Here is a 24044-nt window from a genome sequence, read left to right on the forward strand (position 1 = left end):
GAGCAGATCATCCACCTGGTCACATCGCACACAGGTGTCATCTCTGCCTCCCCCCACTACAGCCGACAGGCTCAGGCACTCCCTGCAGCCTGAGACCTGGACAGCTGCGTGCTTGTGTGAGGGCTCCATCTAGGTCACCACATTCCTCTGGCGATGGCTTTCGGCCGAGTGGAAACCATAGCTGGTCCTCTTCTGGGAGGGCGACAACTACTAGTTGAGTAGAGAAACAGTTCCTTACAATGAAGCAGTATGGGGGTGAAGTTATTTTAAGGACTCAAGAAAAAAAGATGGAGAGAAGAAGATGACTGAACAGAAGGAAAGTAGATAGAAGAAGATTGTCAGCAACAGCAAGTCAAAAAGACATGGTGGATTTACAGACAGTTTTGGAAATAATAGCTGTTATTATAGCTGAAATAATAATAATTGCCATATATTTGGGACAGGAGTTAGACAGGAATTGTTCCATCTGCCATGGGCAGGGTCTGGAAGAGGCTTGGTATTATCTCTTTCTAGAGTAATGGTGCAAGTAAAGAAAAGAGCTACAAGAAGTAGACACGCAGAGACATTGTCCTGATCCCACAGTCATCAAGGAGTCGTGCTGCAAAGGTGTTTTAGGTTGCTTTGCAACTCATTACCACTTGGCTTGCCGTATCTTTCAACCATGTGGAAAGGCCATCTTTCCCCATACTGGTTTCTGACGACAGTTTGAAGAAGCCTGGAAAACCACTGGGTGTTTGGTTTTGTATTTGCTAATCTGTACATTATACAGGCTTTAATGATGGTGTTAGTATACACATTAATGAACACAGGGGGCATGTAAAACAGGACAAATACTCAAATAATTTAAAGACATTAAATAAATACATTTCTTCTTAAATTCTCTATGCAACGGTAGTGAAGAGAACCTAATTACGCTAAGTATTGTCTCTGTAAAAAATGAATTCCAGATCAAGACATTTATCACAATAAATACTATTAAAACTGCTACAACATGATAATTTATAGAGGAATAGGCATATTTTACTGAATTCACCTTCATATTATCCAAAAGACATATCTGTGTCTTCACTGGTTGATGATCAAACTTTTCTACAGCAAAGAGCACTAAATAATATATTAGACTATACATTAAAAACTCCTACATTTGCCTTTGTAGGTAGAGTTGAATGGTGTTGTTAATTCTTGGGTAGGGCAAAGTGTTTATATTAATAATGAACCTATGCACAACGATATGTATGTAGTGACTCTACACAAAAAATGCTCCATGTTGAACTCTTCTCGACCTTTCCTATCTGTTAAAGACTAAATTACCTGTTTGAATGCTTCCACCTCAGTAGAGTGTGGAAGTATTTTCTTCTTTATTGTGTTTGTCTCACCAAGGACATTCTGTAAAAAAAGTTGATTCTCACAGCTAAGATGCTGGTTTCACACGAGCTTCATGACTGTCAACTATTTCCATCCTGTCATTTCTGGATGCAACAGAAAAGAAGAAAAGAAAACAAGGCGCTCTCTTTTTCTCCCACCTTCTGCTGTCCAACCCTAGGAAAAGGAAGCCTTTTTCCCCATACCCAAGTCTGAGACCTCCCACAGCTCTGGCCTCGGTTCACTCCCTTTTTAACAGGCAGAAAGGACTCCTACTACTTGAACAGGATTTGGTACAGATACGTAGGGCTACTCTTTTCCACTAGATGCTCCTGAAGATATTTCCACTTGACCTCACTGAATTGTTTAAACCCACTGTACTCAGAGCCAGTGTAGAAATTCACTAAAACAACTAACCTCTACGGGAAGGTTTTCATGGAGAAAATTAAACATAATACAAGCGTGGAAATTTTACTCTCATTTTTATTTCAATGTGATTTATCATCAGGCAGGATTTTTTTCTTCCCTCCAGCTTTCACAGAGTTAATACAACTTTTTTTCTCCATTGCCATGTGGTATGACAGACAGTAGGATTCATGACAAAGAACACAGGTCCTTTTTGTTATTTAACAGACAATTCTATCGTAACACACTGCGTGTAGAACAATAAATCTCCCCTGTGTCAGTGCTGTCAGTGCCACTGACCAGCTAGTCTGTGGGGCTCCGACACCTTTGCAATTCTGGTATAGCACCAATGGTGTAACACTATATTTAGTTCCAACTAGCATGATCACATGTATTCAGTATAGGTCAGCATGGACAAATATGATGACTACTGTGGGAAGAAGGTAGCAAGGGAGCAGCCACCCCTCAGCTACAGTTGCCACCAATGCATATTTTTTACATTGATAGTTTTTTTTTAACATCCTACTGGAGTTAGGTCAAAGACAAAAAATACTCTTCAGCTTTGTTTGATTTTTTCAACTGCTTCTTCAGCCAACTACAGATCATACATTTCAAAATTCTTTCACATTAAAATGGTAGGGTAATACCTGCACATATTGTATTGGTAGGATGCAAGTTACTGATGCTAAAATTAGCAATTTGATAACTTTATGGGAAAGCTAGGTTTGCACACTTGTTTTATATTGATTTCATGCATACTTCTAATTATCTGTGCTGTCAATAAAATAAGGCATCAGCTCTCTGTCAATCAATGGACCAAAATGTGATATATATTGAACAATACTTTTTTTTCTATCAAAATGAATAAATTTATTTTGTTAATCCAAAACCTGCTTCTTTAGCTCTAAAAATAGCGTCTAGGTATATTTCTTTAAAAATGAAGTAAATACATCTGAATGCATGTCTGCCGTCGTTTTTTTTTTTCCTGTAATTTCCTACTTACTCTATATGGGAAATCATTAAAATAATAAAAACCCTATTTGTTTTAAATGTCTTTCTACATGGGAATTGCATGTAGTAATAATTTCTGTTGAGATAGAAATACTAACATAGTGTTACTGGCCTTTGGCTTTCTGTTACGAGTATAGTACCACTACTGATCTACTGAGTCTATCCCCTTCAGAGGTGAATTTGAGCAGAAATTTAAAATGTGTAGATGGGCACAAAAAGCTGTTTGGAGTATGAAGATGGTGAGAAATAAGCTTGTCAGTCACTCTCATGATTTCCCCCTTAACTGACATACATCTGCATTAATACACGGTTTTTCCTAAGTGCCAGTAATCTATCCAGGGGGAATTAAAGACTGAAAGAAAATGCTAAAAGGTAGGCTGCTGTCAATGACTGGAAACAGACTAGTTTATTGCCATATGAACATCAATCCATCACTCAGGGCATAGTATCTGGGGATTACAAGTGCTACCGATATTTGTCAAGATGCATTTTCTCTTTTTACCTGTAGCTTTACTCTGTCTCTGTCCAAAATAATGATCCTGTTGATCCAAGTATTTTGCTGTGATGAAATGGTGCTTGGCAGGCATGAGGCTACTGGGGAAAGTGCTGTACACTGTAGTGCTTTGATGAAGTCTGCTCCCAGATAGGCTATTACTATAGTTGGAAAGAGAGCCATGACTAGGACCCCTTCCTTTCCACCCACGTTTTTATGACAGAAATATAAAAGGGGTTTCACAGATTTAGTAAGAAAGATGGGGTACTTTCACGGGCAAAACCATCAAGCTCTCTCATACATCTTCACATTTCACTGCCACTTTTTTTCATTGCTTGTGAATATGAAGAACTACTGGTTAAAAACAAAACCCCAAAAACTCACAAGAGAGAATAAACTGCATTGGTCCTCTCTATTGCGAAGTTGCATACCTGTCGGGAGAGAAAAATGGAAGCCAGAAAAACAGCTCTGGTCACTGATGCCATTTAACAAATTTTCATTTAATCTGGCTGAGGATTTACTGAAGAATTCAGTGACTTGAGTGTGGTTGAGAATACAAAACTTTGCACATCTTTCTTGTTCTTTTAATCACATATGACTTCAGGATTTTATTTCAGTTAATTTTGCTTTTTGAGTGATTATTTTAAAAGATTTATAGAGTGGTAAGCAGAACAGTAAATCACTGTTTTAGCGATATGTGTTCCTCGAAGATTAAATGGTAAAATAACAACAACAAAAAAGGTTTCTGCACCCTCGGAGTTTTAATAACTACAGGTCAAATCATCAAATCGGAAGAATGGAAGTTCTTACAAAAGCTTGGTTTCTGTGTTGAAGTGAAATATGCCATTTAATACAGTTAAATTGCTACTTAAGACTGCAAAAATTCATACATTCCGTTTTCATTTTGAAAAGTGGGTATTTAAATAGACATATTTAAAAGAAATACACTAACTCATTTTAGTCTAAGTTTAGAAGTTACAATGTAGTTGTGTTTATCTAAACTGTGGCTCCTTCCGTAATCAACGGAGGAAAATTAGCACATTCATTTAATCAACTTCTCAGCTTTAGAATGAGACAATTTCAATTGTTTTAGTATAGACTCAGCTAGGTTCAGATGTCTAGAATACAGACATCTACAGTTGGCCACAATAAGCCTGCTCTAAGGTTATTTCTGTACTGATAAATAACACAGGTAGAGGGAGCAATGTTGACACTATGTCACTTTTCATCCATGTTTCATCAGACTGTGCCTGTTGATCTTAGGCCAGAAACCAGACCTGACCCTGTTTTATTTAGCAGTCTAAATATTCTACAAAACCATTTAGAGTGTTGAATGGTCTTCTTACATGTTCAATTTCAAAAACAGGTATCCAAAGCAACAAACGTACAGATGGCAAGATGATTGAGTTAAGAAAGAATAGAGCTAATTGGCATTCTGGTTAAAGAGATATTTTCTTTCGTTGCTTGCCTAAAAGGTTTGAAGTGTCTCAATTGCATTACTAGTAGCGGCACACAAAATGGAAAACCTTGAGGAGTGAGAAAAAGAGCCAGCTGTATTATAAACACTGCAAAAAGACAAGGCATTTTACAACTTTGTCATAACCCTTGAAAACAGCGGGTGGTAATCAACGACTGCTGAATACAAGATGTCATTTTCAAGGAGACAGGAAAGTTTACATGGTTATAAAGTTTAAAAACAGACCAAAAGTCCATTTCCTTCAAATTGTCAGCAGCCACCTCTACGTTTGTATGTCACTAATGAATTGCTGACCTTCTGCCAAGGCAACTTGCCATGGTTACAGCAGGACTTGTAAGATAAAGATCCCAGGTTTATTGCAAATTTGAGTGTAGGCACACAAGACTATGCTTGCACTGTAAAAAGCTTAATTTTATGAGGAGAGTAGTAATCTGACTGGATGTACATAACAGGAACCAGAAAGGAGGAATGAAATTCAGCATTTTGGCAGTACTAGCTGATAAGGATTCTGGAAGTAACCTCAGCAGGGATTTACAGCCTTCTAGTTAACATTACAAGCTTTCATCAGGCATGCAGTGCATAGCTTTAGGAGCCAGCAGTCTTCCAGGTCAACCTCCCTCAGCAGATCTGCTCTTATTATAAAAGCATCTTTAAAAAACAAAACAAAACAAAAAACCAACAACAACAACCAAGAAACAACAACAACAAAACAAACCAGGAAACCTCATATAGGCTGAAATTCAAGAAAAGAATGAGCTTGTAATACACAAAGAAAAGACAGCAAATTCCAAAACAACAGGCTAGCTTCAGACCTGGTGCAACTACAAGTATCTGTCTGAAGATGGATATCCCCCAAGCAATGAATTATTAACACTTGCATATTTGGCAATATACATGCATACATTAAAAACTCACTTGTATTCAAGTATTTATTTTTAAACAAGCCAACTTCATTATGATATTTAAGATCTTGATGCTATGAGACCTGATTGTTTCCTTTGAAGCTCTTGGCACCTGCTGACTTCAGAAATGAATGTACTGTAAAAGGAATGGAAGTGTCACCCATGTTAAAATTTTATTAAGCAAGAAGGAAAAGATTTTTTTAGGGAAAGCTTTGCTGTCATAAAATGAGACATGCATAGTTTTCAAGGATTATGTGTAACCCTGGGAGATAACTACTATTTCTGGATTAACTTTGTAACCAGCTGACATTTCTGAAGTTTAGATATTGTAACTTTTAGTAAGCACTTATGAGCCAGAATTAAAAGAAGATGAAATAGAGCTGTAAATAATTTAAGTAGCCAGCTCAGTTCAGGTTTCTGGAAATTTTTTCTTCCACTATGATGTTCAGAGCGTTACAGCAAGCATTAGCAGAGTCAGTGCATACTAGAATTTGGACTGGTCAGAACTTAAAGGTAAGGCAGCAAAGAACTTATTTGGACTCCCGATAATAATGGGCCAAATATACTGAGAATGTAAGTACATTCAGTTCCATTAGAGATCCGTTAGTGTGCACAATTCTTAGTAGTTTTGTAGTTAACTGTTTTAATCTTATTAAATTAACTATTTAGGAATGACTATGTAAATTAAATATAATAACAACTATGTTGACATATCATCTATATATAAGTACCATAGAATACCAATAACTCATCTGCTAGGAGGAAAAATTATCAGCTTAAGTGCAGGAGGAAATTGCTGAACTTCCCACACAGCTTCTTAAAATTCTTTGCTTGGTCAATTTTTTAATCACAATATGACTACGTAGGAAATTCTTCATGGGGTTCTGTAATGACAATACCACTGTTGTTAATTAACAATTAACAGGATTCTAACAGTCAAGATGTATTCTAATTCACGGCTTGCATTATCAGTGTTCCTATCATTCATCCACCCAAACATGCCAGAGCTGGAGCTGGTCAAAGAAACTTCAGGAGAACTTTGTCCCATCAGAATACACTGTTCTACAAACTTGAAGAGTACTTTGTGAAATTAGGTGATTTCACAAGAATTTTAATTTAGACTACATTTAGGAAATAAAATTGAGGCAATATGAAAACATTTCCAGTTAAATATTTTAATATTTACTCTCTTTTTGAGACTCTCCTTCTGAAATAAGTTTTCATTTAGATATTTTTAAATTACACGTATATTGAAAAGGAAACTTGAAATAGAAATAAAAAAATTTGAGTCAAACACTTTTGAAAAAAAAAATTTTAGGGGGGAAAATTAAGAAAAGTTTTGTAGTACAAATTGGTTTAAACTAGAAGAAAGCATTTGGTATGCACAAACTCTTCCATGAATGTAATTTCTGTCCCCCACAGAAATCTCCATTGGAGCTTTTTTAAACAGGGGCTTTCTTTGTAAAATGGTTCTTTTCCCATTGCATGCACCTTTCTCTTATTTCTCTGCCTGAGACTTTCAAAGCATATCCCCATGACCCTGTTATCTTGCTCATCTCTTCTTGAGAGGACAGACGACTGGCAAACAAGGTCTCTTAGAATCATAGAATCATAGAATCAATTGCATGCACCTTTCTCTTATTTCTCTGCCTGAGACTTTCAAAGCATATCCCCATGACCCTATTATCTTGCTCATCTCTTCTTGAGAGGACAGAAGACTGACAAACAAGGTCTCTTATTCTTCCTTATAGTCTTCACCCCCATAACTCTGTAGGAAACATAAGGACTAGCCCTGCCCCGCTCACCCTTTGCTGGCACATCCCTAAAGTCATCCCGAGGGAAAGTTTAAAGCATTGAGGATACAGCCGTGCAGCAGCCCACCTCCTATCACTATTGTCATTATTGGGCTTCTCTGGAGACCATCTGTTCAGTTTTAATTAACACAGTGGATTATTAATAAGTGACTAAAACCAGTAACTTTCTATCAGTGCTACATTAAATTAGCTCTGCATTACAGTAGAACTCTTATGGCTGTATCTATGACATCCAGATTAATTTTAAATGAATTCATTGTTATTAGTGCAATTACACTACATAACAAGGAGTTAAGAAGGACATGACACTCAGAAAAATAATCTTTTCCATTAAAACTTAAGTACAGTTACTGCACTGTGTTTCAAAGTGATTTTATTTCCTTTACTGTAGCTTTTAGTTAGTAAATCCACATCACTCAGATACAGGAATATATGAAGCAGAACAAGAGCCTTGCCACCCACAAATCCTTAACAATGGTTTGACCTGTCTTTTTTTTTTTCTCCTTTTTTTATCTTTCAAGAGCTATTTTAACTTATCTTTTCAAGGGTTTGTGGGCATCCTTCTACAACAGCCATCCTGTTTAAATTTATAAAGTGCAGAGACTAGCTTGGACGATAAAATCCAGTTCTCCTGACATGTCAGGCAGGCAAACATTGCCCCATTAAGATGCCACTCTAGAGCAGCTGCTGAACAGAAAAGCATTAGGGTCAGGATTTCAGAAGGGTTATACTACCTCTGCTGTGCTCAACTCCTTAAATGCTGTATTTCAGAGGTGAATAACCCATGTAATTGTTTTTCTTTTGCCTCCTCAGCATAGATTTATCCTAAGTTTTATTTCAAATTTGGGATGTCCTTAAGAGGTAGAGGTTTATACATATGAGTACAGAGTCCCTATGAATCAATCGAGGAACTTCTCCTTCACGATGTCAATCTGATTTTCTGTCTGAATCATCAAACACTGCAGGGATTGTCTGTAGCTTCCCTGGGAAAACTGGCACACACTTTAAATGAGAAAGCTGTACCGTGTATATAAAAATATTATTGTATTCTTCCAAGTTTAGCTTCACTCCACTCACAATTCAGAGTTAAATCTGTATTGTTCAGAAGATGAGCTAATACAATGACACTGTTTCTTCCCATATCCTTTTCTGTGTAGACCTCACAGGCAAAACTAACAAAAAAATCTGTCTTTCAAAACTGTGTTCTAAATTTCTCCAATCTTGGCAATTCAGATCATGAAAAGTTTTATAACTTAAGAATTGGAAGAGGGTAGTTTTAATCTGTTAAAGTATGTTGGTGTTAATGTTGTATGTGTATAGTTTAAATAACCTGGCTTTTTAAATACTTGCATGAGAAAAGTTAACCTTTTGTTTTCAAAGTTGAAATTTTAACAATGTTGAAATGTCTTCAATTTTTAAACAGCAAATTATTCAAAACTTATCCTTCTTTGTGGATGTCTTTTAGTTTATTTAAAATCCAAAGTGAAAAGATTTTGTTAGAAACTATTAAAAACAGCTCACATCGTATCATATTTAAGTATTGTCATATTCAAATTATCTAAGTAGAGGGCTGCATGGATTGTAGAGATAAAGTAAATAAGTACTTTTTCACTTCATCTCGATTTCTAGAAACAGCACTTCCAAAGAGATGGCTATTCCAGTTGCTACATTGGCTGTGATTCAAAAGTCAATGCTATAGTAAGCTATCCAAACTATTTTGTTCTGACCTGTGCTTTCATGCAGGTGTAGAGTAACTGCCAGACTCGTCAACTGATGCCTCAAAACAGAAAACACAGGAAATGACTTGAACTAATATTGTAAATGATAATAAGTAAATCCTTCATTTCAAGATCTCATGAAATAATCTAGCAGTGGGTCTGGTAATTTTTCCCAATTTTCTTGTCACTTACTCTTTGACACATTTTAAAATAAACCTGTAAACATCTTTGCTCTAAATTGCTGCTGTATGAATTCCTGAACAAATACAGTATAATTCTCAACTTTCCAACCTGTTTCTTTTACAGACTTATATTGGGCCATAGACATTAAAAGGAAAAAATGAACAACAATAACTCCAAGCCAAAATATTATCCCTGTTCCAGCTTGCAATAATTTTCTATTCAGAAAAAAAAAAAAAAAAAAATTCTTGGCCTTTCTTTATAACATTACGCAAATACACATAACGTCTTTCAATATCCACTTATCTTCAACAAGACCTTTAGTGGAGAGGGCTTCTTAATTCTGTTTTGAGTATCCAGTATGTACATCAGTTTATTCAGCAAGAGAAACTATTAATTGTAATTTTTCTGTTTTGTCGTCCCCTACACAATAATCTACACATTGTAACAGTAGTTAGTATATGGCCATAAAAAACAGGGTTTCCAAGGAAAGTTCTCTGTGGTTGGAATCTTTAAGTGGATTACAGACTATGCTCTAAAAACCTAAAAACGATTCTACTTCACAAGATCAGTATTAAAAACAAAATAAGCTAGTGAAGGGTCTGGAGAACAAGTCTTACGAGGAGCTGCTGGGGGAACGGGGGTTGTTTAGCCTGGAGAAAAGGAGGCTGAGGGGAGACCTCATCGCTCTCTACAACTGCCTGAAAGGAGGTTGTAGCGAGGTGGGGGTTGGTCTCTTCTCCCAAGTAACAAGTGATAGGATGAGAGGAAATGGCCTCAAGTTGCGCCAGGGGAGGTTTAGATTGGACATGAGGAAAAATTTCTTTCCTGAAAGAGTGGTTAAACATTGGAAGAGGCTGCCCAGGGAAGTGGTTGAGTCCCCATCCCTGGAAGTATTTAAAAGACATGTAGATGTGGTGCTTAGGGACATGGTTTAGTGGGCACGGTGGTGTTGGGTTGACGGTTGGACTCAATGATCTTAGAGGTCTCTTCCAACCTTAATGATTCTAAGATGGATGGGTTAAAGCAGGAGATCAAATACATCTGATTGACTCTTTGATTTATTTTTTTTTTTTACAAACCGCTTCAAGTGTTAAGTAGGTATATCTGAGACTCAAATTCCCAAATGAGACCAGAAGAGGCACAGGGTTTCATTTGGACTCGTTATGTGGAATGTTTGCTACTTCTGGTCTACCTAAGCTGTCAATATCATCTAACTTTTTATTCACTGACTTTTAAAGGTTTTTTCCTACATCTCTCCAAAGCTACAAAAAAACCAACAAACCAACCAACTAAACAAACAAAAAACCTACAATAAATGAATGCTTTCATTATGAAACTGCTACTGTAGATTTACTAAACCAAAACTATATGTTTTTTAAGATATGCATTCTCAATATTTTCCAATTATATTAATTAGGAAATAAACCTTGTCTTGTTTACTAAATCTAATTGTTAAATTTGCATTATACCACATCCTTTCAAGGTTTGTTTCATCATTAAAAACCACCAAAATTAAGAAATCTATTTTTAAAGCCATATTTGATTCAGGCTCTCTCACTTCTCCAAAAATTTGGAAGCAAATTAGGAGATTTAAATAAACATTTATGAATAACAATGCATTTTTGGGGAAAAAATGTCCATTTCATTTCTTGGGGAGGGGGGCTGTGATATTCCTTATCAGATCTCAGAACCTTAGATTTTTACTATTTTCATCTTCAACTATAAAATGTTGTTCATATCAGGTTTCAGGTGGAACTACATCATCTGAGATTGCAAGCATTCAGCTAAAATTACAGCTAATGCTTTCAGAGCAAATACAGCTGAAATAGTACTGTCTGTCCTCTAATCACCTTCCCCATGTATCCAGCCATTACTTAAACTGATAGAATTGAATGGTATAAATGGGTTTAAGATAAGAATAGGCACATTCACGGAAAGCATGTTCATCAGTAGCTGTTAAATATGATCTAGATGCATCTTCAGCTCGGGAAGCCCTTTAACCATCTATGATGGTCAAAGATCACAACTTTTTTTCCTCATTTGATTCTCTTCTTTCTCTGAGACAGGAATTCCTTCTGAAAACATGTCCTGAACTAGAATCTTTGACTTCATCCACCAGATACTTCCTCATATTCTTAAGCTTTGTTTTTTTCTTATATTTTATCCCCAAGACTGGGGAGGGGAGACGAGAGGAAATAAAGGTAAAGCACTACAATTCACTTCTTTAACTTCAGTAAAACCTATATCTGGATTAAATTGCTTCTTCTAATGAGTCATTTGCTTACAACTTTGATAAAAACTGTCTGTATATATAATCGTACAGAGAAAAATAAAAGTAAACAGAAGGCTACTTCACTCTTCTCAATGCTAAAATCTACAGGGTTTTGGGTTTTTTTTAAGAAAAGCTGCTCTAAATCTAGGCTTTTGTTTGTTTATTTAAGATGCCATTTCAATGGATTGCTGTGTCTTATGTCCCCCTTCCTAATCCCTGCCTTAAAGTGGGAACAAGAGCAATATCTTCAGGAAGACTTGTCAGTGGCATTAGAAAGCCACTTAGCATAAGGAAAAGAAGTAATGATACGGCATACTCGTCCGTATAGCTATCTTCAGTATTATCTACATAGCATCTTTATTTCTGTCAAATGACTCACATCTGGAATTACGTTACATTAAAGACAATAAATGGAAATCACAAGCATTGCCAAAAGCATAAGTTTCATTATTATATATTGAAAATATTAAATTATTCTAAAAAAAATAACACTACTTGAAATAATATAACAATCATCATTCTTTCAGTTGTATTATTTTTATTTTAACTATCTTGGAGGACTTCCATTAGCAGACAAAATACACAAAAAATAACAATAAAATTTGCCCAAGTCTCCTAAGAAATTGGCCTACAATTTAAAATAGCTTTGCATTTGTTGGCATTGGCTTTATGGGTAGAATTTTTCCAATACATGGTGAACTGGAAATCTAACTCCTTTTGCAAATCTAAGACTTAATGCTTCTAAGCTTGCTATTTTAAGTTGTTCCATGCCATTACAACCTACTAGTCTTAAAACTGATTTGAAAGTCTGAATATCGATTTCCAGCTAGCAACTCATGTCTCTATAGCTCAAGTGGTAGAGGTTTTACTTCTTGCTCTGGTTGTCTCCAATTCAAACTGGTCTGTGTCAAACAAAATATTAGCAAACATTGCATAACTTTCTTAGTTTTAACTTTCACATTAATTCCTTTTGACACACATGAATATGGATGAATTTCAGTCTTTGTTTGTTTGTTTGTTTGTTTGTTTAGAACAGATTAAGTTGAAAGTGGCACAGGAGCAATGCTTCCCATTCTATGATTTTTAATATGTTCTACAACATATGAGTTATTCCTTGATAAACTAATTAACTGGCTCTGCTTTGGAAAGAAAAGTCCATTCTCGCTTAGAAAACATTTTATTGCATTCTCTTTATGTTCTTCATAATAAATAATGCCTATTTATAAAGGTTGAATATTCATAAACAATTCACTTGACTAAACGTGTTTCTATTCTTTATTTTACATATAAATTATGATTATTGCTTTATCTGATTTTGTGTTTTCCATTCAATTACTTAGAGATTTGTGGCTGCTTTCAACACGAAGCTGTAACAAACGTTTTCATTATTTACAGACCTTCACCTGATGCAAGCTGAATGACTGTTCAAGCCACTTTGTAATTATTGAATGTTTCCCACAAGTCAATTTGTATTTCACTTGCATTTTTGTGGTAATAGATTTAGAATCCTGAAACATGATGGGCTTGCATGTTTTATTGACAATTATTATTATAATTTATAAGCCAGATAGATAAATTGCTAATAGCTTGGGTGACCTTATAGGCATAATAGATTTCAACATGTGCATCTGGTTTTTACTTATGTTCTTGCATTGGATTAGAGTTGCATGCATTTTATAACTTTTTTTTTTCAATTAACTCTATATTTTGAACAATGTCCTATTCTTCATTTGCCTTTAAAGAAAATTTGGAAATTGTTTCAAGACTTGTCATTACTAGGACCTGTATATGTCATGAGGTGATTCTATCTTTTGAAAGACAGCTTTACTGATAACAACATACGATTCAACATTCTATTGTATCATTATAGACAATGACAATGTTTTTATATATTTGTTGTGTCAGATATAATGTCAACAATATACATCAATATCATTTCTCTTCCCTGCCAAAAATATAATAATATGTTGGAAAAAGATGAAATATCAGAACTAATGTCCAAATTTATTCTAACCAAGTTGAGTTGTTTATAAAAAACAGTAATGACAGATTCATGTACTAGAAGAATCTTAAATAGCTAGTGTAGCTGTGTAAATCTCCTTAAAAAGTTATTTTACAAATGAAAATATTCATCTCTCACAACAGAGAGAGTGATAAAAAAAGAAATCATTCATAGGAGATGTCCTTTTAGGAGACTAAACTTAGGACTACACTTCAGTAAATCTTTGAGACTTGCAATGATTCAAAAATCTGAGAAAGACCTTTTTTTAGACTTCCTGGTATATACCAAAATGAGTTGTGTGCAAACTTTCATCCAAATACTTTCAAGTTTTGTGGCTGGAAATACAGATTTGTAATTAAAACTACAACTTTTTTTTTCTTACATGTTAATTGAAGTATAAACATACAAAATTGGCCAGTACAAAATATTCAGCAGTGCCTCTGTCCTGGTTTCAACAGGGATAGAGTTAATTTTCTTCCTAGTAGCTGGTACAGTGCTGTGGTTTGGATTTAGGATGAGAATAATGTTGATAACACACCGATGTTTTAGTTGTTGCTGAGCAGTGCCTACACTAGTCAAGGACTTTTCAGCTTCCCATGCTCTACCGACTGAGAAGGCTGGAGGTGCACAAGAAGCTGGGAGGGGGCACAGCCAGGACAGCTGACCCCAACTGGCCAAAGGGACATTCCATACCATGGGCCGTCATGCTCAGTACATAAACTGGGGGAAGCTGGCCGGGGGGCCGCTGCTCGGGGACTGGCTGGGCATTGGTCGGCGGGTGGTGAGCAATTGCACTGTGCATCACTTGCTTTGTATATTCTTTATTATTATTATTACTATTATTATTATTATTTCAATTATTAAACTGTTCTTATCTCAACCCACAAGTTTTCTCACTTTTACTCTTCTGCTTCTCTCCCCCATCCCAGGGGGGGCAAGTGAGCAAGCAGCTGTGTGGTGCTCAGTTGTCGGCTGAGGTTAAACCACAACAGCCTCAAATCCACACGAGGATTTAATGAAGGATTAAAGCAGATATGTCCATTAATTCCTTTCTATAATTGCTAATACAATGACAATAAATATAGCTGTAAGAGCAACAAAGAAATTTCATATAATAAATTGATTGCTTCATGAATCTTGGTATGCTGAGTGACATTACATGCTGTTCTATTTTTACTTCTAACTGGATTTCAACAAAGCAGTGACTTGGGACCTCTTTTCTGTGATTACTCTGCTTATTCTCCCAACTGAAACGTATGTTGCAAATGTTGAATGTATAGCAAATGCTGAAAGGCCAGTACTTTCACACAATAACAATATTTCACCTCAAATCTTGTCCAGTTCACAAACTTATATGATTAAAACCTTAGTGACTGGAATACAAGTAGCATTTGGCTCTGTTTTTAGTATGTCTTAATTGGACATAAATGTGTCTTTTATGTTTTACCTTTCTTTATGAAAGAAGACTGTCCACACTCTGGTTACAGTTTTAGGAGTTCAGTAGTAAGAGACTATGTGGTTTATCCCTACTTGGATACAGTCAAGGTTAAGGTCCTGAATGTTTTAATGACCTTTAGCCAGGCTGGATGGTTTAATCTACTTATTTTTGTTACCTGGTTTGGGACATTTTTGTTGAAGAGAATAAAATTGAATGTCCAAAAGTTAGATTCTCCTTTGTTGCATCCATGTCCGTAAAATGTTCATAGTTTATTCACCAGAGTATTTATATCTAAATCAACAAATATGAAAGATGGACTTCTATTTGTTTATGTTCTGGGCCAATGGGCTCACCATTACGTTGTAAGATTTGGTTCTGATTATTACTCTGCCCTGACAAATCCTGTATCTGTGATGTTCATTTGATTACTTGTCTGTACAAGTGTTGTCCTGTAACAAAAGGACAAACATTTCTTGCTGTATATTAGTGTTCATTCCCATCTGTGCATATTTTACGTAGTCATGATTTGAATAGTAAGATACAAATCCGTTCAAGCTTTGCCAAAGGTTATTTTTAGCTTTCTTCCACTCTCTGTTTTCTACTAGGTGTATGTGACTGGAATATTATAACCACAGAATGATTTATGTCACAAATAGCAAGTGTGATTTAGGAATGAAGACCCCGTTATTACGTTATCAGTGATGGAATCTGCAGTCATATAAACTTTATCACAAGAACAACAAAAGACATAATGAGAATATGGCTTTCCTAACTATTATGTCATTAAAAGTAGGAGAGGGGGATGGTTTGTGAAGAGGCATTTTCTTTCATGGAGCTATCGTCAACAAAATACATCCTTTACAACTAATGGAATTAAACCAAACCCACACCAGCCAAATAATTTTTTTTCTAACTAAATAGGACTATTATTTCTAATAATCAAATTATCTTAGAGCTCTGTCCTGGCAGTTGTACCATGGAAATAAGTTACATAGATATTCATAAAATCTATTTGAGCACCTAAGATGGGACTTGGACTTTTGGTGAGGAAGTCCAAGAAAACTGAGACTACCAGGGGCAGTGCTGCTCAGGGCTTGCAGCTGCTGAACTAACAGGGATCTTCACTACAGCCCAGGCACCTTAAACTTAGGCATCTTGGGCCTCTGTCTAGGCAGCTAGGAGGACATGTCTTCAGTACTGAAGGCAGCAGACACAGCAGATATATGACCATTCGGAAACAGCACGAGAGAGTGAAATTGCCGCCAGTCCTTTACATCATAGATTAGTAGTTGGAGCAGCCCCACAGAAGTGGCAGACAAGTTCAATAGTTGTCTCAATCTGATGAAACTCAAGCCTACCACATCCTCTATATATCTCTAATCATTCAACCATGTCCTCTCTCCCTCCTGTTGGAGCTAAGCCACCTCGAGGCCAAAAACCCAAGTGGTATGGAGCCATGAGGGGACCAAATAAAACCAGGCTGCACTGCAGCCCTGTGACTCAGATGGAAAAAATGAGCTTTTCGTCCTGGCCCTTGTCCCCCGGTTATAAAACCTCCTTAAACAATTGTAACCCCCCTCAGCCTTGAAATGCCTGTATGGGCTCAGTGTGAACAACTGCCTTGGTACAAGCAGTAATGCTCTCCTGTGAGACTGAGGTATAAATATGTACACGTGTTCACAGCACACACTTATGCAAGGGTAAAAGGTGATTTCTGAACATTAGGAGTGTTATTGCTATTTCAGTGCCAGCAACCAAATTGTGCAACGAGCTTCTGAGCTTTGGGGGAATAACTTTATTATCTAGCACGATAATTAACCAAAAAGGTCCTTGACACTTCTTTCATGTATCAACAGCTGCAGCAGTTGCTATTTTTTTATTAGAATGTAAAAATTGTTTACTAACATGTGGCTGCAAATTTCCTCAAAGATCGCCTGCCACTTCTTCTGCCATGAGAGGAAAAATGTGTACGTCTCCATTATTCTTTTCCCTTTTGTCTTCACTTTACAGTAGAAAAAAATAATTCTGTAACAGACTTTGCCTCCCTCTCATTTCAGTGCCTAATATCCACAGCAGAGATTTCACATACACAGCTCAGTAATTTTCAGCTTTTGGGAGTATGAAAATAAGACAGCTCTGTACCCTGTTGCTGATTTACACAGGCAAACGCTATACATTCCCTCAACAAAGACTAAAGGGTGTGCAAGCCTCTTTAATGGGCAAGTTCAAAAGAAAAATAAGCTTAACAGATCTTCTTTACCTGATAGACTAGTACACTTACTCAGGCTAAACTATTTAAATATGCTGATTTGTCAGAAGCTTTAAATTTGAAAGGAAGCTATGTTCAGCCGTATTATGAGAATGTAACAAGGTTTTATATATAGTATTTTCCAACATGTTAGGCAGTTGTGAACTAATGAATCATCTTTGGTGCTATATAACTAATTAGCGACCAGAAGGAGGGAGGCTTTTGCAAACCAGGAAGGTCCTTGTGTCATTTCTTAAGCAAATATGCAAGTAAAAATTATAAATCTTTTAGATCTATTTAGATAAAATTTAAATATGCATAAAGTTTACTGGAGGTTTGCCTGTTTCTTAGGTTTTTTCCTGCTTTTAGCAGTCCTTGAGGTACGTGTCCTAAACAAATGCTCTTTTTTTTTTTTTTTTTTTTTTGTGGTTATTAAATATAATGTTACACAACTCATCTAAGCAGCAGTGAAATGAGTATGCAAGGTGTCTGCATACTCATACAAGATGACTTTTCACAAGACATTTAAAAGTCTGTCACCACCTCTACTAGTGTATAAATTAACAGGATTTTCAGTATTCCCGGGATATGGCCATTTTGACATTTCTTTATACAGTTAATCACAAATCTTGTCTCCAAAGTGCAGTCCTTATGATTAGATTTCATTGCAGAAATTCTCCTTGGCATTAGAGAATGAAGTAACACTTCCCTCAGATGACGGGACAGTTGCACAATTTCTTTACCATGGTCATTACATCACAAGTCCTATAACTTCGATAGGCTACAGTGACAGAGCACCACGTGGATGGTCCTTGAACCATCCTTGAACAGAAGCATTACCAACTTTCCCTGTGTCACAGCTGTGCCTGTCTGCAGCCCTGCCTCTGGCACTACCTCCTGGATAGACTTTAGATCCATGCTGTAGTCATGTCTCCAGCTCTGTCTTTGCTCCTGTCTCCTTTTGCTCCTGACCAGACTCCCTGCATGGACCCTGGATCTGGTTCGCCACCTTGCCTCCTCTGGGACTGTTGATGGACCTTATTACTTGCACCTGGCCCTGCCCATAGTGTTCAAACTCTGCAGGACTGTGCCCTGTGGATGAGGTTCATAGCCACCACCAGGAGCAGACAGCTCATGCAGCTGCCTAGCCAAAAGCAGCAGTGTGGACTGCTGCATGACTATGTGCCACGATTTGAAAACCACTGTGCTATAGTGTGGCCAGCAGGAGTAGGGAAGTGATTGTCCCTTTGTACCCAGCACTGGTGAGGCCGGACCTTGAATACTGTGTTCAGTTTTGGGCCCCTCACTACAAGAAGGACGTCGAGGTGCTGGAGCATGTCCAGAGAAGGGCAACAAGGCTGGTGAGGGGTCTGGAGAACAAGTCTGATGAGGAGCGGCTGAGGGAACTGGGGTTGTTTAGCCTGGAGAAAAGGAGGCTGAGGGGAGACCTCATCGGTCTCTACAACTACCTGAAAGGAGGTTGTAGCGAGGTGGGGGTCGGTCTCTTCTCCCAAGTAACAAGTGATAGGACGAGAGGAAATGGCCTCAAGTTGCACCAGGGGAGGTTTAGATTGGACATGAGGAAAAATTTCTTTACTGAAAGAGTGGTTAAACATTGGAAGAGGCTGCCCAGGGAAGTGGTTGAGTCACCATCCCTGGAAGTATTTAAAAGACATGTAGATGTGGTGCTTAGGGACATGGTTTAGTGGGCATGGTGGTGTTGGGTTGACGGTTGGACTCAATGAACTTAGAGGTCTTTTCCAACCTTTATGATTCTATGATTCTATGACTACTTAAATGAAGTAGCCTAAACTATGGGTTAGTAGTCCCAATGTAGTTCAGGATATATTTATGTTAAAGTCATAGTTAGTGATCATTAGGAACATTAATCCTTCCAACTATATTTCTGGCTGGCCAGCCTGGCGCCTGAAAGGTCTGAGAGATATAAGCACCTTTAGGACACGATTCATTTGTTTCACAGACATCTACAGCAGATGGTAGACTTCACTCTGTAGAAATGTGACCAGAAAGGGAGCCCACACAATACCTCTGAGATACTCATCTCCAGAGTTAACAGCCAGGTGCTGGTAGATGAAACTCACCACCAGTGCACACTAACTTAGCTTATGGGAGAATCAGTAGGAAGTGCCTGTCTGGGTGTAAGTTCACACCACAGCTATGAGCACATCATCTTCCCCAGCTGGACAGGCCACATATGGCAACAATAGAGGAGGCCATACATTCTACTTGGAACATTTGAATGAATTTTGTGCCACTGTTCTGATTTATTTTAAAGAAACATAAAAGAAGGAATAATGGGACAGGCGAGATCAAGAAGAAAGAACTGAGATTTTAGAAGTGCATAATCTGTTATGCTTATGAAATAATTTTCAGCTGCACATTTTCAAAATGTTACTCCTTCATGGCTTCCTATCTGTAATTTTAAACTATTTTGAAAACAGCAGTCAGACATACAATTCTGTAATAATCTGTAGATCAAATAACATAGAATTGTTTGAATCTTGCACTTTCAGTGTATTTTACCCAAACTCAAAGCTCTTTAGTACTTTATATAAATGACTGATATACTTTTCTGTTGTCTCTATTAATATTTTGGTTAAGTGATGGCCAGAGAGGAGAATGAGTTGAATATTGCAGTGGAGCCTCCCTTCTGATGACTGCAATCACCCAATAAATTTTAGAGAACGCTTTAATTTGCCATAGGTTGGCTCTAGGAATGGACGCTGTTCCCAGTGTCATGTGCATAGAAACTCCACCTACTGTCATCCATAGTTCCTTCATCCCATCTAAATTCTGACTGAAACTAACATACCTAAGAGACATAAAAATGAGCTTGTCCAGTCAACAAGATGGTTTAGGAACATCCAAAGTTCTTCAGGTTCTTCACAGTGCTCTTGCTTTCTCTTAAAAAAGTCAACTCCTGGGTCATTCCCTGGATGAATACGTGATAGCAGTTCATATTCTGGCTAAGAAACATATGACTTGACAACCATTTAGATCACCATTGTATAGCCTGTAAGAACAAAGGGACCCAACTGCAATAGGTTTATCCAGAAAATCAGAAAACAGTTTCTGGAAGTCACACTGTAAGTCTTTACTGTAAGGCTAAATTTTTTTTCAGAAGGAAATTGTTGAAAAAAATAACTGGTATATGGATTTGTGTAAGACATGGTTCTAATTAATTAAGACTTTGCTGTGGAACTTCTACTCAGCTGGAATCAGATGCTTTTTTAATGGAAATTAAATGCAAGCATAATGATTCAACTCTGAAAAATAAAGTGTGAGCTTCACCAGCAATACAGCAGGATACATAATGAAAGACTGTTCTGAAAAATAACCTACTGTAACCCTGTTCTCAATAAGAATCAATAATTTCATATTCGCTTTATATATGTTGTAGAACTCCTTTAGGAACAAAGCACTAGATTTCTTGAGTCCAGTCTATTATTAGGCACTTATTCACTATCAGATAATTCAGTGTGCTATGGAACTAAATCATCTAATATGTTTGTGCAAAAACCTAAGCACAGAAATTAGATTTTTTTAATCTTATTCTTTTCCATGGCTTTGGAAAGGAAAGAGTTTGCATCTGTCCTACATTTGATACTGATTGCATGCTACTTCTGCATATAGTGCCTGCAGATAAATCTCAATATTCAGTGAAATCTGGGAATAAACATGCAATAAAATAAAATATTTTTTAAAAAACCCTTATAAAAATACCAGTTAAAAAAATGTTAGGGAAAGTAAACTGTCAGGATATGGTACTCTTACAAACTCTCTAGATATCTCTAAGCATTTTAAGAGTCAACAGCTGTAAGATGCAAGATGTAAATCCATATAATCCACATATCAGCACATAACAGCAACATTATTGTAAAAAGGGAATAAACAAGACTCAGGAGCCTGTTTAAAATTACAAAGCTGCAACGTGAACATAAGGATGGCCTAAATAGTGCTTTTCTTTCCTCTACACACAGTTGAGAAAGTGAAATAATGAAATAAGATATACAGTACTGAACATAAAAACTGAGACATGACTTACTTGCAAAAGTAATTTATAACACAATTACAGTAAGCACAAATCTATGCATCATGAAAGATAAATAAAAGAGCAGCATCATTAAAATGAACCTTAGATCCCAATTTATTTCTGTTTTGTAGTTAAAGTTTATGAAGTAGACTTTCAGACTTTCTTGGGTAAATTACAGAGAAATGTTATTAAGCCACTGAAACTGTTTAAGGTTCAGTGAATAAACTGAAATTCACACATGGGATCACATTTACCTTGAAAGTTCTAACATTCAGGCACCCAGTTACCTCATCTTCCCACATTGAAATATTACTCTATTTTCCTCCTTCGAATTGGGCTCAAAAGTATTTGTTACAACCACTGCTGCTTCCAAATCTATTTGATGATTTACATGGTCCCACACAATTTCTGACATGTGATGGAAGGTGAGGACATGAAGACTTTTGCTAAGTGAATGTTTTCCAAGAGATTTTGTTGTACAGCACAAAAGGTAAAAGAGGAATTGCACATGAGAGGATGCAATGAGAATTTAGATGCAAAAAGTCCCTTCTGTATGGAAAAAAGCCTGGCTTTCAAAAGTATTAACAAATACTAGGTGAAGATCTGATTCTGCTTCTATTCAGAGGATACTTAGGTAGGAAATTTATTCCAGAAGGCCGTCCTGGAAATACCTGGTTTTGACTCGAAGTGGCATATGCTAAAAGGAACTAAGCTGTAAGGCTTAATTTGTGGAGAAGACATCCCTGTAAAAGGTTAGCAAAAGTGTGAAGTATCTCTGTGTGGCCATCCAAGGCAGGAAGTCCCCAGCTGAGGACACTTCCTAGCTATGAGGTTGTCCTTTAAAGGCTGCCAAACAAACCTGCGCCTTGGGGGAAGGAGGGAAAAGGTGTACGTTGCTTGCCTAACCACAGATGGCAGGGGCATATGTTCCTAAAAGGAGAAGGTTACCATCTTACAGGAACTCTAGACAGCATGACACACCCTACATGGGCACTCATGGCAGTGAAAACTACCCCAGCATCACCTCCAGCTGTTAGTGATGCAGAGATTATAAATGTAGGTTAAAACAACGTTAGTCCATCCACCATGAGGCTGAAATTTTGCACTTCTCTTTTAAAGAGAGGATATTAGATTCCCTCTGAGCACCTGGAAACCATTCAGCAGTGGGAGCTTGTCTACACTGTCCTCCTTCCAGTGCCATTCACTGATGCCAACGACCAGAATAGCTGCGTTAGCACAATCCCTCAGGCAAGCAGGGAAAATGCAAAGCTGGGAATTAATTTCTCACTTCTGTATTATCTAACTATTTTCAGCACATCATTTTCATATCCAAATCCTAAACAAATGTTCATGAAGTTATACTTTAACTTGAATATCCAATCTGAAATATTAAGATTATGGTTGGTAATAAGAAATTATGGAAATCTTACAGGAAAACTGTTTGTTCTAGTGAGTCTCAGACCACGTAATTCTGCTACATTAAGATAAACATCCATCTAAATGTCACCTCTGAATGGTTTGAAATTATCACCATCCATCATTTTTTGTACACTTAGAGCAATTTCAAGTAAGTATTTTCATAGCAAACAATTTGTTGTATCATAAAAAAACCACATTTCTATGTATTATATGATATTTTAAAATAAAGCTTACTGCTAAGTTCTGGAATGATTTAAAAAATTCTTTTTCTTGTCATCTTCAATAAAATTCTTTACTTAAAGAACGATTTTTTATAATCTTCATCTCTTTGCATTTTAATTCTTCCACTGATTGTTACCAGGTCATGAATTTAAATTATAATGAACACACAACAGTGAATTCACTGATTCATATGCTTTATGCTTGTTTTCATACAACAGACAACAGTAAGGTTAAATTTGATTGTTAAACAACAATGTTATTTTCTATTGCTCTCAAAGCACAAGGGAAGAGAGAGATCACAGGGCCTTCTGAGAATACTATTTTTGCCCCTTGGCTCATGCACATCTTTAGCTGTGATTAATCAAAGACTAAATATGTTTCAGAGTTTCTTTCTCTAGTAAAAGAATTGTTAATTCTTTGAATCATGCATTTGTTCACCAGTCATAACCCACTATTATCCTTATCATACACAGGTCCTTCAAACCGTACACAGTAGTCATATTACATATGTAAAGATGCCCTTGCATGCTGTGCAGTGCATCGCAGAACACATCTGTCTGTTACAGAACATATGGACTGTCACAAAAGGATGTAAAGGGCGACAATCAAGAAAGAAACCAGGAGATCTACGTTTGTATATAGTTACTAGCGTGACTGATGTTATCAGCAAATAAACAGGAAGAAAAGTACAAATTGTGGGTGTTCATCCGTACTACAGCCAAAGCTTGAGTCAGTTTCAACCTATTTGCACAAAGCCCTTTTAGTTCATAAGGCAATTGGATTGGCAGAATATATTTATTTCACAAAATACAAGTTAGCAGAGTGGAGTTCATCCTCCGTGAGAGTGTGTGTGTGCATGCACGCATAGCCATAGTTTCTTGAAAACGTATTTTTCAGAAAAATGCCTGTTGAAAGGAATGTATGCGTAGGTTCTAAGAAAACAAATCTAGAACTTTATAACACAAGTTAATCCAAACTAGTATATTTACCTTTGACTTTTTATTATTTTTTTTCCCCACGATGA

The sequence above is a fragment of the Pygoscelis adeliae genome, unplaced genomic scaffold (genome assembly GCF_000699105.1).
Source record: "Pygoscelis adeliae isolate BGI_AS28 unplaced genomic scaffold, ASM69910v1 Scaffold19, whole genome shotgun sequence".
Taxonomy (NCBI): domain Eukaryota; kingdom Metazoa; phylum Chordata; class Aves; order Sphenisciformes; family Spheniscidae; genus Pygoscelis; species Pygoscelis adeliae.